Source organism: Stenella coeruleoalba, assembly GCF_951394435.1.
Source record: "Stenella coeruleoalba genome assembly, chromosome: 17".
Taxonomy (NCBI): Eukaryota; Metazoa; Chordata; class Mammalia; order Artiodactyla; family Delphinidae; genus Stenella; species Stenella coeruleoalba.
In genome coordinates this window covers 61820620-61840314 of record NC_137163.1, presented here as the reverse complement: position 1 = coordinate 61840314, position 19695 = coordinate 61820620, and the positions used below count along the sequence as shown (strand labels likewise).

The window sequence follows — 19695 nt, the reverse complement described above, 5'->3', positions numbered from 1 at the left end:
CACAACAGATAAATCAGATTCCGCTTTAATACTGGCATTGACGAGGAGTTTAGAAAATTAGGAGAAATCCCATTTTAATCTCTCAAAAGCCCAACTATTAAGAACTTCACACTCAGGTTGCCCAAATTCCGTAGCAGAGCTAAAAAGAAAGTCAGTACACTGCATAAGTGGAAACATGCAAATATTCAAGCCAAATATATTTTTCTTTACCTTAACAAAACCACTTAATTTTCCCCAGAGAATGTCTACCTCTAGACCTCAAATATACCCTTTGTCTGAAAATGCAGAATATATCTGGCTGGAAACCAGATAGTATCTTTGCACTGTAAGAGGCATTTCCTCTCCTTCATAATGGGAACAGTGAAGGAAGAGGGCATTACCTTATGCGTGTGTGTGTGTGCACACACACACACACACACACGCCCTTAAACATACTTCCCTGCCTTTATCTTTGCAAAGCCAGTCCAAGTTGTGAGGAAGGATGTGGGAATTAACTTATTCACTCTACTCTTATAAAATGTATATTTACAAAATCATTTCTTGAGAAATAATAAAAAGATGAAAAATAAATCCTAATTGATAACAGACCTTCCCAATGATAAGGAATGCCCCCAACATCTTTTATTAGATAAATCAAGCTCACCAAGTCGCCCATGTTTTAGAATAGCTTACATTTTATTTTCAGAATCCAACAGAAATATTGGTAAAGCCAAATTGCTGCTTGTTCCCAGTTCTTGATCAGATGGACACAGTGGCATAAAATAGAAACTGTTTACTTGAATAGATGAAAAGAAACATATATATATATCCATATTCGTAACAGCCATTGTGCCATTGTGAAAAATGCTCTTTCAAATCTAACTAATGATTTTTTTGAATAATCAAATACTCAGTTCTAATAAAACTCAAAATGTACTTTAAAATTTTGACTGAGAAATTTTTGTTTGTCAAATATTAGTAATGTTAATTAGGTTTTGTTTTCCCAAACCTTTATAGAAATGTTCCTGGCTCTGCCAATTTGTACTGGTAAATTTGGAGATACTTTTTCCAGAAGAAAATCTGTCTTTGATTTTTATGACTAAGCATTTTCCCAGGATTTGAAAAAGGACTCCGGTCATACAACAAAATTACTTTGCAAGGAAAAGTGAACAGATTGGCAGATTAAGTTATTACACAAACCTGTAATGCTGAGAAAACAGTTGTATTTTATTACCCATCTTATCTCATTATCTCATTAGAAAGATTTGCCTCTGTGATATAAAAACAAAAATAGGAAGGTATGTCTAAAAATTGTAGGGATCAGTAAAAATCTAGTTTATCTTTGAGGATTTTCATTTTTTAAAAAATAATACAGGATGAAAAACAATTTGTAGTCATCCAGCACAATAAAAAAAATTTAATGCCTTGCATCGCAGAATTTATATCTCTAGAAAAACTCTCAGATATATATACAAAAATTTTTTTTGCAACATGACTGGTAAAAACAAAATAATAGTTAAAACTTAAAAGTCCATCAAGAGGGGATAGATAAAATATGTTATATGATGGGATATAGCATATCTGTTAAAATGAATGAACTAAAATTAATCTACCAGAAATAAATCTCAAAGTATAATGATAAAAGAATTACAAAATGATAAGATGATGCAGAAATGTATGGTACTGTTTATGTGTTGATATATTTGCAACAAAACACAAAAGTACTACATGCTCTTCAAAAATACATATACATGTATATGTAAAGTATTAAGAAATATTAAAAGTATATATACTAAGTTTATGATAATATTTATCTTAAGAGATAAATGACTAGATATGGAGGGAGAGACTTCAAATTTGTCTATAATATATAATATGTAAATGATTAGATAAAAACAGATAAAGCAAGTATCAACAAATTATAACCGTTCTAAATTCTGGTTGGTGGGTAAATGGTTATGCATTCTACTTTCTGTGAATATTTCTTCATTTTGGAATTTTTTAACAATAACCACAAGGAAACCCAGGGAATACATTTAGTAAAATGATAGTTATTTAAGTAAAGACAATCATCCCTTTTGTTGATTATTTGATGTATATAATATTAAGCAGCCTTTTATTTACCAACATTTGAAGAGGTATTTTAAACTATTTTTCTAGCCTGTATATATTCAGGATCACAGGAGTTTCAAGCCTTTATCCAAGACGTCTAGATATGAATTCATTTATGAGGGTACTGAGTTTAGTGGTGAAGCCAGAGGTAGATCCCAAGATTATCTGAAATGTTGACTGAAATAAGACAATATTATCAGCCTTCACTTTATACAAATACACTATTCTATATCTAGATCCAACTTACTGCTTGAGGAAAACTCGTGTTATTTTTCAGAAATCACCAAAAAGAGCTATTACTGTTTTGAAATGCCTATAATACTTAACCTTTTTTTTTTTTTTTTAGTCTGTAAATTGAGATTTGGAGTTTTCCCCAAACTTTGGTTTGAAATTGATTGAAATTTAACACACATAAAGTGTTTCCTTTCTGTGTTTCCCAGGCCCACATGGAGCTTTTAGGCATTGTTACAAATATAGTGCTTCCCTATTCCCCAGCTCCTAGGGCACATTCCTTGTGTTAAAAGGTGATTTCCACTACCTACCTCCATCATGGAAGATAAAGAGCTATCTCCTTTGGCGAGGATGATAGCACATGTCTAAAGCTCCACCAGTAAGACATTTTTGCCAGGGACTTTGAATATTGAATATGTAACTCCAAGCAGGGTCAATGAAGGGGTAAGGTCATTGCAGAAGTTTTGGTGGTACCAAGGACATTTTTGGTAGCAGCAAAATTCTCAGTAAAGCCTGCAGCTGCAGCAAAAATTGGCTGCATAATGCCAGTAACAGCAACTCCTTGGATGATCCTGTTTATGAACCAAGTACTTTGGCTGCAATTCTGTGAGCTAACTGAATAACTTTTCTGCTAACATGACCCAGAGTTGCTATCTGTTGTTTGCAACCACAAAGTCTGATCTATTAAATATTCAAGGTGAATGAAACCCCAAAAACAGTAGAAAATAGATGTTTTTAAAATTATGGCTATTTCTATACATTGTGGAAAAAAATGTAGAGAAAAGTAAAAAGGTCACTTTGAAATAGAATCTTGGGTACATAGTATATCTTTGTTTAAACAAACAGGAATTATTACTGGTATCAACATGTTTTTAATTTAACACACAAATATGAATTCACTTATCACCAAGAATGCAGTTACATTTAAAAAAAATTTTCCCATCCCTCTGTGCTAAATAGCCTTCACGTTTTCCATGCTAGATCCATGATATGAGAGGGATGTGAAGGGGAAAGCATTGAGCTGATCTCCGTGTCGCTTGGATGTTATTGCTAGAATTGGAAACCCATAAATAGCAAAGTGCCTTAAAAATAAAAAATTAGAAAAATACATATTCATTTCTCAATATCAGAGGAATTGGTAATTTATTATTTGATAACTAAAAATATAGTAGTTCCTGGAAGAACTAAACATATTCTTGTCCTTAGAGTTCATAGCTAACATGTATAAGTCTCTAAATTTTTCAGTCTTAATTTCATTTGGACTAAATCATTTCTAATCTCAGAGAAAGGGCAAATCATAGGCTGATATTCCAATTTTTGTGGTGTTGTTGCTGTTATGGATTGAACTGTATCTCCCTAAAATTCTTATGTTGAAACCCTAACCCCCAGTACTTCAGAATGTGACTGTATTTAGAGATAGGGCCTTTAAAGAGGTGATCAAGTTAAAATGAGGATCTTAGTGTAGACGCCAATTCAGTTTGACTGGTGTCCGTGTAAGAAGAAATTTGGACACTCGAAAGATACACCAGGGATGAATTCACACAGAGGAAAGACCATGTGAGGACAGAGCAACAAAGCAGCTATCTGCAAGCCATAGAGAGAGTCCTCAGGATGAGACAATCCTGCCAATAAGTTGATCTGGGACTTCTAGCCTCCAGAATTGTGAGAGAATACATTTCTGTTGTTTAAACCACCCAGTCTGTAGTATTTTGTTATGGCAGCCCAAGCAATTACATCAGATTTTCAGTGACTAATAAATAAAATGCTGGAATAAATAGTATCCAGATTGCTCTTTATGTCTGCTATAGAATAGAGATTCCAAACTTGCAAATATATCAAGAAATCAATTAAATAAATGTAATATGATAAAATGTTAGGTTATGGTTTTATTGTCTTTGCATTTATGTACGTTTATCACAATTTTTTTCTAGTTTTTGATTCTTGGATATGTCAGTGTATGGTGGCCAATTCTCCTTTTGAGGAAAGGGCAGGCTTCTATTTAGGGAATGAAGTCCTTTCTACTTTTAAATATTAATATGTCAGTTATTTTGTGACATTATGTTGGTTTTGATTGTATACCTTTTTTTTCTTTCATTGGTGTTCATTTCCTTTACTTAATAAAATAATAAGTCTATAACCCTCTGTCAGGATCGGTAAGAGAAATTTAACCACCTAGGAAACGAGAACTAAATTAATTCTCTACAGAGGTTGGCTGTAAAGAAAACAAACAATAGTAAAACTTAGTAGATTCATTAGGGGAATAAAAAAGAGACACATAGTTCCCTACTCCTTAGCCCACTTACCAGGAACAAAAATGAGAAAAAATATATTGGAGGTAAAATGATAGTCAAATACTTCTCAGGGAGGAAGAAAATGGTGTAAGGTAGAATTTATCAGACCACTCTTAATTTCTACCTCATTAAATTTTTGCACTCTGACTTAGAATTATTTAATTTTCAATTAAATTATGATAGATGGTATGTATTAAGTCAACTTGTTCAGTGTCCCATATATAACAGACATTCAATAAATGTTAGAGTCATTTCCTCCTTCCTTTGTGTAAATATCCAGGAAACATAAAATGCAAATCCTTTAGTAAAAAAGAAAAGAAAAAGGTTTTTAAAATTATCTTTAAGTAAAATTATCATGAATATGGTTATTTGAAGTGTTTGGACATATTAAGCAACAAAGAGCAATATGCAGAAAAGGGTAGATGAGAGATTTCATGGATTACATTTATGTGCAGAAAAGGCTATTTGAAAATGTATATGAATACTTTGAATTTCATATGCAAAGAAATACTGGCTTTGAAGGATTTGAAAAAGGAAGTAATGTGGGCAAAGCAATACATTTGAGAGATGATTTTGGCAGCAATGTCTGGCCACATGTTACAGAAACACAAAAATGTGGAGGAGAGTTGAGACTACATATGTGGAAGCTGTGGAGGTGAGATGAAATCAACCAGATGTGTACGATGCCACTGTAGAAACAGAAAAGGATGTTATGAAGGAAGAAACACTGACAGAATTTTTTCAGTTTGGGGCTAAATAATAATACCAAATGGCTGATTTTAGGATGTGGAGTCTTAAAAATAATACTAAGTGGTTGATTTTAGGATGTGGAGTCTTAAAAAAAATCTTAGGGATGGAAGAATAAAGCACTAGAGCGCAGAAAGATACAAATACCAACATTTGGTACCATAACGGAAATATTTTGAGTACAGTAGGTAATTTATTTATGTTGTAGAAAATTTAAAAATTAAAAATGAGAAAAAATATTATTTATTTTTCTAGGCAAGACTGTTAATTTTTTGGCATGTGTACTTCACACCATCCATATAATTTTATATATAATCTGTAACATTTTGTGTTATGTGTTTTAATTATCCATATATTTTGCATATTTGCCACAGTGCTAAATATCCTACAACATATTTATCACACATTGTTCTGCTAAACCTTGCCCCAAGAAATACTAATAAATTATTTATAAAAATAAGGTTCCAGGGTTAAATTAAATTTAGAAACATTCTATACAGTATCTCTTGCATTCGTCTATATGGTGAAACATAGTGGCTGTTAGAGTATTAACATAGCTGAGAATTAGTGACACCTAAATTTATATAATTTTACAGATTCAAAGTATTTTTTCATATAATTCATTCCAGGGACTAGTATTTCTTAATACAAGTTTGGGAAATATTATTTTATTTTAATGTTTATATTTTATTATAATCTGTAGATATAGTATATTTAGTCATTTTGCTATTATTAGACTTTGTTTCATTTTTTATTTACATAGAGTTAAGATGAGTTACCCTTATAAATTTTAGCGTTTATTTGATTATATTCTTATGGCACTTTTCTTTTGGTGGCCTTGTTAGTGTATACAGCTAAATATGGCTTTAAAGGTATGTTTTATATCATCGTTCAGAAAGTATATACTAATTTACCTTCCCATTAGCATTGTTTGTATATCTGCAAATTTGTCAATTATAAACTGATTTTGAAAAATAGAGCACTTGTCTAAGCTGTATTTATGGGATAGCTGTTGATGTTTTTATTTTAAACGTTTTGCTTTAATGTTAATTTTTAATCATTTTTTGTGTTAATAAAAATTGGAGAAGATATTGTCACACTCAGTATTAAAGCTGGAAGAGATTCCCTCAAAGTCACATAGTAAGTAACAGAACTGGTTCTGGAACACAAGTCTCCTTAGTCCCTGTCGTGTTCTCTAAACCACACTCCCTCAAAAAAGAAATTCCCTGTCATAGACTCATATCCAGCCAATAACAGGGAAAGTGCCAAGTCCTAGTTACTACACCACTGTAGTCAAGAAATATGGGTTTTGTTTCCCACCCTGCCATTCCCCAATTGTATGAACTTCAACACTCAGCTTATTGAGAATTTAGATTTCTTTTGTATAAAATGGAGTGGGTCCCTTATAGTGCAAACATTGTATAATAGCAAATGTGAATAAAAATATTATACCACCTTAGATGTGAATTTATTTAAATTGTTTATAACTGATCATTCCTTGTAATTTTGAGTAGCCTCCCTTTCTTTTTTAAATGTTGAAATTAAGTATTTTCTCATTCTATTTACTGTAAATAGTGTTTGCCATTTTATAGCCAGCTATTATTAGTTGGCATCTTCTACTAAACAAAATCAAGAATGAAAGAAAAAATAGAAAAATAAATTTTGAAGAAATGTAGATAATTATTAGTGGGAAAGGAACTAGTGCAGTTCTGAGAAAATAAATATTTATGAGCTACTTTAACTCATCATTACTTAATTTTTTTTCAAAATTTTTATTTACAGAAAAGTTGCACGAATAGTACTTAGAATTCCTGGACACCTTTCACCTAGAATCCCCCAAAGTTAGCATGTTACGATATTTACTTTTTCATTTTTTCTAGGTAGAATGTAGAAATTTTTCCCTGAACCATTCAAAAGTAAGTTGCAGACATGATGTCCCTTTACCATAAACACTTTAGTATTTATTTCCCAAGAATGTAACCATGGTGCAGTTTTCAAAAAAGCAAATTAATATTGATACAAGGCTGTATTGTGATTTCACTAATGTCTCTGTTAATGACCTCTGAGCAAAAGAAAAGCCAATATCATGTGTTATGTTCAGTTGTCACATAACTTTAGTTTCCTCTAATTTGGAAGAATTTATTAATTTTTTTGCATTTTTTTACAGCATTGACAGCTTTGAAGAATAGAAGATAGTTACTTTTTTACAATATTCCTCAATTTTAGCTTGTCTAGTGTTTTCTCATGATTACATTGAGAATATGCACTTTGAGTAGAAATACCCTAGAAGCGATGCTGAGTTCTCAGTATATTATACCTGAGGGCACTTGCTGTTGGTTTGTTTCATTACTGGCAATATTAATTTGATCATTTGGTTAAGGTGGTTCCCGTCAAATTTCGCCCCTTTAAAGTTACTGTTTTACATTTTGAGATATTAAGTATTCTGTGGGAAGATATGCCAAAATATTATAAATATTTTGTTATCTTGATGGACTAATTATCAGCATCCATTGATGATTGTTGACTGACAAAATCATTGTAATGGTGGTTTGCAAATGGTGATTTCAAATATTATTCTTGTATATGTTTTGTTAGCATGTTACTGAAAAGAAATAATTTTCCCTAGTTATGTATTCATTTATTTATATCAGTATGAATTATAGAATCCTATTTTATTGAATATAATCTCTTACTGTAATTATTTATTTTGATATTCATGTTGTAATGCTAGTAAGACCTCCTTCAAGTTGAGTCTGGGCCCTTTTGACAATTCCTCCATTATTCCTTATTCATTTCTTTACATTTTGGCTCAGAATTATTCCAGGATTATTATGTAGTTTCCCCACCCAGTTCTGGAATCAGCCATTTTTTTCTAAGTATTCCTGATTCCTTTGAGAGAAAAGTGGTATTTAGAAACTAAAAGGTAGGTATTCAGTGTGCTTATTGCTATTGGGGAGCCATTGCTTCTATACATTTTTAGAGTACAGAAAGAGTTATCACATTGATATGACCAAGCCCAATCCAAATCTACAGGCCTCATTCTGTCTTCTTAATTTCCATCTTTGTTACTCCCTTCTCTGAGTGAGAAACCTATCCCCCATTTCCATAAAGTTTTTATGTGTTCCATCCTAGAAAGTATAGAGCATGATTTTAGAACTGCTTATTCATGCTTTTATCATAAAAGAAGCCTTTAACTTGGATTTAAATTTATTGTGAGTACTTTTAGAAGATATTTTTCCTTTTCTCTTTAGCTTGAAGGCATGTAGTCTGACAACTGTGTTGAGAGGAACTCAGTTTTGATCTCAACCATCCTCCTTCAAGTTGTAACATTATTCATTTGAATACAGGTAAGTTAATATGTTTCTGTTTGTATTCTATTTTAGAGGTTTGTGGATTTTATTTATTTTTTTCTGAGTATATGAAACTTTAACATGACTATGAAAGATGTTTACAGAAAGATATATTCAGAGAATATACCAATAGAACATTTCTACCCACTCTTTGAAACTAACCAATCTCATTAGTATCTAGTTTATCCTTTCTTGTTTCTTTGTGCTTAAACAAGTAATTACATACATATATTTATTTTCTTCTGTTTTTTTACACCAGATACTCTTCTGTACTTATCCTTTTTCACATAACGATATATATTCTGAAAATTACTCCATACGAATTCTTCCTCATTCATTTTTATACTTTTACAGCATTCTATCAAATGTGCTGATATTATGTAGATATAGAGATACCAGAGGTTATTCAATTATTCCTCTGTGTATGGACATTATATTGTGTCCAATATTTTGCGATAATTATGTAGCAGTGATTATCCTTGAGCATGTTGTGTATTTTAGTGTTGCTGGAGATGTATCTTTAGATAAACTCTTAAAATTGGGATTACTGAATTAATAAGTCAACATCTATGTATTTTTTGGTGAGTTTTGCCAAATTCTCCTTCACAAGGTTTGTATAAATTTGTGTTCCCATAAACAATATATGAGAGTCTGTTTCTCCAGTCCCACCAATAGATGTGCTGTTTTACAGTTTAATATTTTCCAATTTGGTAGGTGAAAATACTATCTCAGTTATGTTTTAAATTGCTTTCTTCTAATTATGTATGATGTTGAACATACTTTTGTATGTTTAAGGATAACATTTTCATTTTTTGTTTGAGAAGTATCTGTTTGTATATTTTGTCCATTATACTTTTAGGCTTTTGTAATTTTTCTCTCAATTTTTAAGAGTTCTTTATATATTAGAAAGATTTAACCCTGTTTCTATGATATGTTGCAAATATCATCTTTCAGTTTGTCAGTTGTATTTTTATTTCATTTATGGTAACTTTGTTGTGCCAATTAAAAATTGTATAGCCAATTAACCATTCTTTTATTGCCCCAGATTTTTAGTCATAACTAGAAAGCCTTTTCCTACACCCAAGATAAAGAAGGATCCACCAATATTTTATTTTGCACTAGTTAAATCTTCACTTTATATTAATCAGTGCCACCTTATTCTTGCTAAAGTTTTTTTTTCTCATTTTAGCTATTAACTGTTTGATATTTAAGTATATCATCAATGTTTTTCACCTTTTTTTAGTACAGTTGAATTTTAGTTGATTTGCCATTGACAATAGTTTTGTGATCATTTTTGAGAGATAAGTGTCTACTATTAAAATTAATAATTTCTCATTATAGAATATCAAAATTTTTAAAATTTAAGAGCAGTTTATAGATCTAAATAGCACTAAGTTAATAAGTTCATGCTGACTTAAATGATGTGAGCTTGTTTAATTGAAAATGGTAATAAATGAAACCAGAGAAATACCAGGCATTAAGTTATTTAAGACCTTGTAAGATATTCTACTTAATTTGGACTTATTCCTAAGAGAAGAAATGAGTGTTTATAGGCTTTTAATTACTGAAGTGTCAGATACCATGGCTGTAATGTGAATAACAGAGTAGAGAATGTATAAAGCTTGAAAAAAGGAACCAAATTAACATACTGAAATATGATGGTGGTTTCTTCAAAGGAACTGGTATTTGTGAGAGAAGTGAATAGAATTAAGACATATTTGGAAAGCCAAAGCAACATGATTTAGAAATGGATGAATTTGGATGTGAATGACATGGAATAGTCCAAGATAAAGCTCAAAGTTTTTGTTTAGTTCAACTTCATGGAGTTATAGTAATCACTTAGGTATCAAAAGGTGGGAAGAGATGATAAGTTGAATTTTTGAAATGTTGAGTTTTAGATGACTAAGGGACCCCAAATTGGAGGTTCAATAAGTAGTTGGAGAAGTGGATCTGATTCCCAAGAGACTTTTCTTGGCTAAAGTTAATGCTTTAAACATCTTTAACACAGAAGAGGATAAGTTTTCTTGAGTAAATTGTGGAAGTGCTGTATCAGAGTTACTAAAAGTGACATTGTAGGAGGGAAAATGGACAAATACTAAAAGAAAATTTTCTTTCTTAATAATATTATATATACAGATGCATTTCAATGAATCTATTCATTTCAACAGAAACTCTGGGGATGTTGGGCTTGGAAAGAAAGCTTCAAACAGTTTGTGGGTAGGTCTAGCTTGAGGCCAGATTTTCTGGTCAACCAACTAGGACAATTATAGATGCAAAGATCTCATTTAGTGATGATGTTTTAAAAGCTGGACCAATAGACCACATGGTCTAAACAGAATCAATTCTTGACATGCCCTCCCCTGAAACCTTACAAAGCAACAATGGGAAATAGGAGAGGGAAGGGAGCAAACCTATCTGAACTCACACAGGATAACTGTTGAAGCTTAATGCAGGGGTCTGTGGCAACACAAAGCTTCTGACCTATATACTCTACACAGTGTTTTTAAATCACATATCTACTGAATACTTGTGAACTTTGAAAACATAATGTAGTAATGTATTTGAAATAGTTAGTGAGGGAAGTCAAGAGCAATAAAAGATCACAAGACAAGAAGGTCAGTCTAGCCAAAGAAAATGGTGATAAATTGTAACCAGGTGTCTTTATTTCCTGATCCCTCAAGTACTGCACACTCAGCTTTCTCTGCTAGAATGAGCAGCTTGTGAAATTCCATACAGCATTTGTCAGCTTCAATAATCCCTTGCAAGATCTCAGAATTATTTGCTTTAATCTCAACTACCTCAGAGGCAGATGAGATAAATCATTTGGAAATTATTGATAGATATGTAGTAAAAGAAAATCTACTGTTCATTGTGATTTAGGAACTTCATAGGAATACCTTATTGGCATTCTGATGTTTGCTATAATCATTCAGGACACAGTAGGTCTAATTGTGGCATTGCTCATGTGCACAGGTCAAAAGCCAAGTTGTGAAGTATTCCATGATTATGTACTGACTTTTCCAACAGAAATACTCAAATTCCTGTATTTCACTCATTATTCATACTCCCTCTGAGTTTCTTCATAAGGTCAACTTTTCTTTAATTGCATACTGCACTATATGTGGTATTCTTTGTTTTTGTATTGGTATCTGTTTTAGTCCATGTTATTTCACTAAATTACATGGACAGAAAAACATTCAAAGAATTCTTCAATCTAACAGACTGTATCTGTATCTGAGATACAGAGCAAAGAAACCATCTTGGAAGAAGCCAAGTATAAGAACATTTGCTGGTATTGGACCTAGAAAATTCACTGACCAGAATAAGGCAAGAAACAAGCCCTCATCACTGAAAGGCCTACAAGGCAAGATTCCTACCTCCCATCCATGGTTTGAGGAAAGGGATAAAATGATAGAAAAATCCATTGTATTTAAAATATCAGTACAGGAGAAGAAAGAACATTCTTCTTCTGCTGCACTGCAAGGAGATGCCCTTTTCTATGTGAGCATTTTCATGGAGCTGTTCATCAAAATATTGACTCCCAAAGTTACTCTCCTATGGGTGTTCCAGTCTTCAGGCATGAAGCCTCAGGGAATATTCTAGCCATATTGACCAGTGGGTAATTAACACATGATATCTTAAAAGATGCAGATATTTTAGAAAGGAGTATGTGACCTTCTAGTATCTGACAGTTCGGTGCTAACGGATGATTTGAGCCAGCAGTAGACAAGGATTCATTTTTTAAAATGCTTGAATATAGTTTCCATGAATAAAAATCATATGTACATTTCTTTTTATTCTTTCCTATTAAGGGTACTAGAGAAAAGAAGTTAGAATAAACTCGTTTTCAAATTAAATCCTCTTATTTCAAAAGATCTCTTTTATTTCAAAAATAGTTGTGAACTTAATGTAGGAAAAGAAAGTCACTCTGCCATGATCTGGTTATTTTCTATAAATTAAAAAAAAAAAAGGGAAAAGAAATAAAGTCAACTAATGACCTAAGAAATTGCCAAAAATGACAACCCATTACCAAATAACTGAGTTTGGGATATTTCAAGGCAATATTTTTTCAGAGGTTAGAGAAGAAGATATGTTCCTGGATGGGGATAAAGAAGTACATCAATATCATGTTTATGGGGAGTGGCAGGGATGAGTGGTTTGAAAAACATCCTACAACTCACCATTTAATAACATGCCTGGAACTAGAGAGTTTGCAACCACCCATATTAAAGGATAAGTTTCAAGTTATTAAATATGAATAATAAAAAGAAACAAACTGATACCAAAACTTGGAAGCAACTAAGATGCACTTCAGTGTATTAATGGATGAATAATAAACTGTGGTATATTCAGAAAATGGAATATTATTCAGCTCTAAAAGGAAATAAGCTATCAATGAAATGAAAAGATATAGGGATATTACTAGTGAAAGACCCCAATATGAAAAGACTATCTGCTGTATGATTCCCAACTATATGACACTGTGGAAAAGGGAAAACTATGGAGAGAGTAATAAGGGTGCCAGGATTAGTGAGGAAGCAGACATGAATAAGTAGAGTTCAGAGGATTTTTAAGGCAATGAGACTACTCTGTATAATACTACAATGGTGGATCATGTCCAAACCCATCAAATGTACAACAACAGGCTGAACCCTAACATGAGATATGTACATTGGGTGATTATGATGTGTCAGTGTAGATTTCATCAGTTATAACAAATGTACCATTTTGGTGGGGGATATCACTTGCAGCGTTGGGGGGAGCTGTGTATGTGTGCTGGGGATATATGGGAAATCCCTGTACCTTCTGCTCAACGTTACTGTGAACCTAAAGTTTCTCTTAAAAAAGAAAAAAAAAAGTTTTATTTAAAAAAAAGAAGGAAAGAAATGAGCTATTAAGCCATGAAAAGATGAGGAATAAACTTAAATGCATATTATTATGTGAAAGAAGCCAATCTGGAAATCCTGTACACCAAATGATTCCAACTACATGACATGCTGGAAAAGGCAAAGCTGTGGAGGCAGTAAAAGGATCAGTAGTCACTAGGGGTTAGTGAAGAGTGAGGGATAGATTACCAGAGCACAGAGGATCTTTAGAGCAGTAGAATTAGTCTGTATGATACTATAATGGAGGATACATGTCATTATACATTGATCCAAACCCATAGACTCTATCAGTACAACACCAAGAACTCAATGTCAACTATGGACTTCGGATGATAATGATGCATGAATATAGTTTCATTAATTATAACAAATGTATCACTCTGGTGGGGAATATTGATAGTAGGGAAGGTTATGCATGTGTGCAGGCAGGAGTTATATGGGAACTTTCCTCTTGATTTTTCTTTGAATCTAAAACTGCTCTAAAAAATAAAGTCTATTAAAAACAAAAAGAAAAAAGAAACAAAACGAAACTCAAGCAAACTGAAACTCAAAGAAGTGACTGATATTAAGTAGTTACCCAGAAGAAAAATTCTTGGCCTAGTCTGAAGCTTAATGACATGCAAATTATCCATTTCAATAAAAGAGGAACTTATTACTTTGGGATATTTTCTGAGGTATATCCTCAGAAAATATGCTACTTTGGGAGGTAGCATATTTTATAGGAATGTTTCAAATAATTCGTTGCTTAAAGACAAACATACAAGGAATGTTGATCTGTTTAATGAGCCCTATCTCAAGGATAGAAGCTGGTAGCCACACAAAATTGTGTAGGAGCCTCCCATTTTAGAAAGGAAAATTAATCATTTTCCATGAATCATGAATTAGGAAATTTATAACTTTAGCAACTCAGTTGTGTTTAATTTTGTAAAGTCTTTTTTTTTTCATCTTAGTGATTAGCAGTAAAGTCTACTGGCTTGTTTATTTTCACTGGCAACAAAGAAGGAACAAACGAGACAGCATCCCTATTTCACTTCAAGTTTGGGGGAAGAAAAATCCCCAAAGGATAGATTAGATGGTTGCAAACAACCAATGTAGAAATAGAGAAAAATTAGTCCCTCTGGCAAAGTGGATAAAGAAAAGAAAGGGGAAGGGGAGAGGTGGCTGTGACGGGGTTGAAGATGGACCCTAGGGCAATGCTTGTAAAAGGCCTTTGAAATCTGTAGTAACAATTCATCATGTAATTTCCAAATAACATTATCATCTTATAGACACTTGGGAGAAAGGAAAATGCTGATTATTTTTCTTGATGAGGATACTAGAAAGAAGAAGCTGAGCACAACTGAGAACAAATTCTTTAAATAGAATGTTGTTTATTCTTTAGATAAGGATTATTTCCAATAATCACTGTAATTTGTCACTGGTAAAGTGAAATGTAGAGTCAAACCTCCCACTACTTTTTTCTTCCTAATTTGCGTGGCAAAATAGGATATATTGGTACTAAACTACATCTCACTAACCTCTTTGCTTCAGCTATTGACACGACAAGTTGTTTTTATCTTGAAACTGTGCTAAAATACACTTGGCTTTGCCAGTGAGCTTAAAATGGCTCACTGTTTTCTTGCCAGAAAATAAGAAACTAGCAATTTTTAAAATAGGTAATAATTTATGCTCTGATGACTTACACCTACCTCATTTTGGGTAATATAGTGCTGTTTCATTTAAATGTTTTAATGTATTTAAACTTAATTTATTACTATTAAAAACTACTCAGTTGACATTCGTAAGACTGAACTGCTTTGTCTTTAACTACATAACAGGTACAGCAGGGGTATAATTTGGTAATATAAAATATTCTCCTTGATTGGATAGCACATCTACCTTGTGTTTGCTGGAATGGAAATCTCCAACTTCAGGACTGGGTATTATTTTTTTCAAGTTTCACTTTATTGTTATAGTGCATTAATAACAATGCAAAGTTCATTCTAGCTATCATAATGTGTGTATTTGATTATTGAGGAAGAGAGAAATAATAATTATAAATAATAAGATAACTTGCTCATAACACATAATTCATTCTAAATAACATGGGTAAGGAGCATAGGCCAAATAGAAATAAAAGCTTAAAAAACAAAGAACTTCCAGGGAGCTGAAGATAATAATGGCTAAGTTTGCATCTTTCAATATATCATCTCCAAACAATTCAAAACTATAAGAAGAAAGCAACAATAATAGCAAAACTATACCAAAAATATGCCTTAAGCATGACTTAAAGACAAAGAATGACCAAACTTCAAAATAACAGTAAATAAAAAAAGAAAAGCATCAAATCCCAGAAAACAATCTTTATATGATAGCACCACTGCCAGCCTCTGTGGTAAGCAAGGACAGGCCAAGAAAAGCAGAATAGAAAAGAGAAATTTGTGAGATAATTGGATAATAAAGGGGAAAATTTAGAGTCTTACCAGGCAAAAGAGCCAAATGTCAGAGACACACAACCTCTTTCCCAACCATAAAAAATAGAAGTAACAAAACCCATAAAGGTCTGGATTTTTATCTATTTTGATGTACTGATAAAAGAAGATGCTACTGAACTAGAAATTCTATTAGATACCTAAAGTTCACAACAATGAGCAAAAGAAAACTCTATAAATCTATACAGAATTATTATAAAAATCAGAAAATAAAATTTAATGAACTTTAACTGATGAAACTCTCCATCTCTCCAAAAAATAAAAAGAAGGAAATCATGTAGCAAAAAACAACTGTAAGGCAATACATTAAGTCCCCTACATACGAACCTTCAAGTTGCGAACTTTCAAAGATTTGAACGTGCGTTCGAATGTCCAGTCATGTAAGTTCACGCATCTGGCATACATTGTCACGTGCGTGCATCCTCTACCGGTGGGTGTGCTTTTGTGTACTTTACTGTGCAATACTGTAAGGAGTACGGTAGTACAGTATCTTTATTTCAAACCCAGGATCTGAGTGAGTGAAATTGCAGCTTGCCCTCCATCTCCTATTGCTGACTATCCTTCAGCTCTACCATCTCCCACCTCCTCTCCCTCCTCCAGTCAGTAACTCTTCTTGCCTGATCACTCAGTGCCAATCCCTGTATGCCAGCTGTTGTATTGTACTACTGTACTTTTCAAGATACTATACTGTAAGATTAAAAATGTTTTCTTTATTTTTTGTGTTTGTTTGTTTTTTATGTATTATTTGTGTGAAAAGTATTATAAACCTATTACAGTATAGTACTATGTAGCCGATTGTGTTAGTTGGGTACCTAGGCTAACTTTGTTGGACTTACGAACAAATTGGACTTACAAACGCGCTCTCGGAATGGAACTCGTTTGTATGTAAGGGACTTAGTGTACTTCAACTTAGTTAAATATACACAAAAAAAGTATTTAGTGGTACGGAAAAATCCCTTGCATTATAATTTAAAAATTAAGATGAGAAAAGAGCAGAAAAAGAGAAAAAGAAATGAAGGAAGGTGGATTAGATTCAGTATAGAAATGGAAGACATTGAAGAAATTATCTCAGAAATAAAAACAAATACATGATGCTCAAGGGAGAATAAAAATAAATAAAACTTCATAACAGTTAGGAAAAACAGGAGAACAACCAAAGATACAAAAATTAAAGAAGTGAAAAGAGCCAGTAAGAACATAGTAGAAATGGAAGACAGGAAAAGAAGGAATAATATTTGTGTAATTGGAGTTAGTAAAGACTAAAACAATGCATTCATACAAAATTAATATTTATAATTGTGATTGAAAAAAATTTCCAGAAATAGAAAGCCCAAGTCCGTATACTGAAAGGGCCAACTAGAAAACTGGGAAAATTATGTGGAATCATCAACCTTGAGAAATATGCTAGTAAAATTATTAGACTTCAAAGATAAAGAAAAATAATTCTCAAGGATACTACAAATAAGATAAAATAAATTGCAAGAAAAGTAATTATATTGGAGGCAGAATTTTCAGAATATTGATACAAAGTCTTTCTCTCCTTTTCTTCCTGAGTGTTCTTCAGTCTGTTTTGGAAAATTTTCAGGAACACTTGGGAGATAACCTTAGTGACAAATGAATGTGAATTATGAAATTGACTGAAGGGCTAGCCTTTTCTGATGAAGTAAACACAATAGAAATGCAGTTAAGGACAACTTTGGGCAGTTTCACTTCATCATGAAGACTCCAGTCCAAAGGATGTAAAATTGGTATCAGAAAAGTTTGATATACTCTGTTTCTTTCATTTCTCCCTAGTCTTCTGACAAACCCATTGTTCCTAACATGCAGTAACTGCCCCAGAACTTTTAATCCTCATAGGATCAATTCTCAAACATTCTTCTACTATTTCATACCCAGGACCATGTAGCTGAGGATACATACTAGGACAACTATGGTGGATTGGTGGATTGAAAATAATTTCTAATGTTACAAAAAAGAAGGAAATTTAGTTGTTTCATCTCCATTTCAGGTGGCTATAAAATGACCTCTTAATTAAATTTTCCTTTTATAGTCATTACTATCAGAACCAAAGAAACATCTCTTAAGTCAGTGAATTGCAGATCAGGAGCAAGGGAGGATTTTGCCTTAGCAATTTTGGAACTTCTCAAATCACTCCCATTTGGGAAGTATAATTATTTGTGTTACTTGTGACTAAAGTTTCCATAGGGAAAGTAGATATATAGCTTCTCATCTGGCATAATTATTTTGTATTATTTGAATATTCTTTGAGATATGGGTCTCTGTCTTTTAGCATTCATATTCTTATAAATTAAATTATTTTCCTTAAGAAACTTTTTCTCAGGACCTCAAATACATTAGTTATAAAAAGAAATATGTGAACCATATTATTTATATATATAATTTGAAATAAATTGAAATTATATAGTAAATAATATCAAATTTTCAACAGAAAAAGAAGAAATATAACTTTATATACTCTGTTATTACTTCCTTTTTTCCTCCCCTCCTTCCTTCATTCTTGAATAAATCAGTCCAAGATATACTCAGTAGGACTGAGTAAGGCAGGTATTCTCACAAGTAGAGGGAAGAGCCCAGTGTAGGGTGTCATCATCCAAGCAGGTTGGAAAGATCATCCATTCAGGAATGGGAATGGCTATGCTGAGGGCTGCCTAGTTTGGGGCATCAACACCCAGGTGAGTAAGGAGAGCCTCTACAGGAGGCATGGACGCAGCAGTCATCTAGCCAAGTATGTGGGATCTGAAGAGGAATGAAGGGCAGTATCCACAGTGAGTAGCAGTGGCACTGACATAAGATTGTTTACATTAAGAGGAAATTGATCAAATTTTTAAAATATTGAAAATAATTGGAACCAGATTTTTTACTTAATTTCAAGGCCCAAGAAACTCACAGATTGGTCCTTTGTACCTGCAAGGCCACCCGGAGGCTCCCACACTGAAATAGCACCCAGGGTTTTACTGTTGAAGACAAGAATACCAAATATATAAAGGGAGAAAACAAAATTCCACCCTGTGTATGTTGCACATTGTCTGATAATATACAGAGTGGAGGACACAGCATCATTTTAGTAAAATTGCCAGTGAAACATGTAAAATCTGAATCTAATCATGAGAAGACATCAGATAAATCAAACTTGAGAATAATTCTAAAAAATAACTGACCCATAATCTTCTCAGGTCAAAATCATGAAAGTCAAGGAAAAACTGAGAAGTTGCTTTGAATTGAAAGAGGCTAAAAGAAACATGGCAACTAAAGGAAAAAGTGGTCCTAAGCAAATTAATTCCAGGACATTATTGGCAAAATTGAATGCTCTCTGCAGGTTAGAGGTATCAGTGTTGGTTGTACTGTGATTACATGACAGAATATTCCTGTTGTTAGGAAGTACATATTGAAGCATTTGAGTACTAGGGCATTATACAGGTAATTTACTCTCAAAGGATTCAGGAAATAATTTTTTTTGGTATTATTCTTGCAGTTTTTTAATAAATTTAAAATTATTTCAAAATAAAATAAGGGCTTCCCTGGTGGCGCAGTGGTTGAGAGTCTGCCTGCTGATGTAGGGGACGCGGGTTCGTGCCCCGGTCCGGGAAGATCCCACATGCCGCGGAGC

General features: G+C 32.7%; 1 long non-coding RNA gene across 1 annotated transcript in view; it reads left to right on the top strand.

The window, feature by feature from the left end:
- The window catches only part of LOC307175939, a 141136-nt gene that overhangs the window by 101266 nt on the left and 20175 nt on the right, over positions 1-19695 (top strand). Inside the window, exon 5 of the long non-coding RNA XR_013824558.1 lies at positions 8612-8707. This is a non-coding gene — a long non-coding RNA (uncharacterized lncRNA). The remainder of the gene's footprint in view (positions 1-8611; positions 8708-19695) is intronic.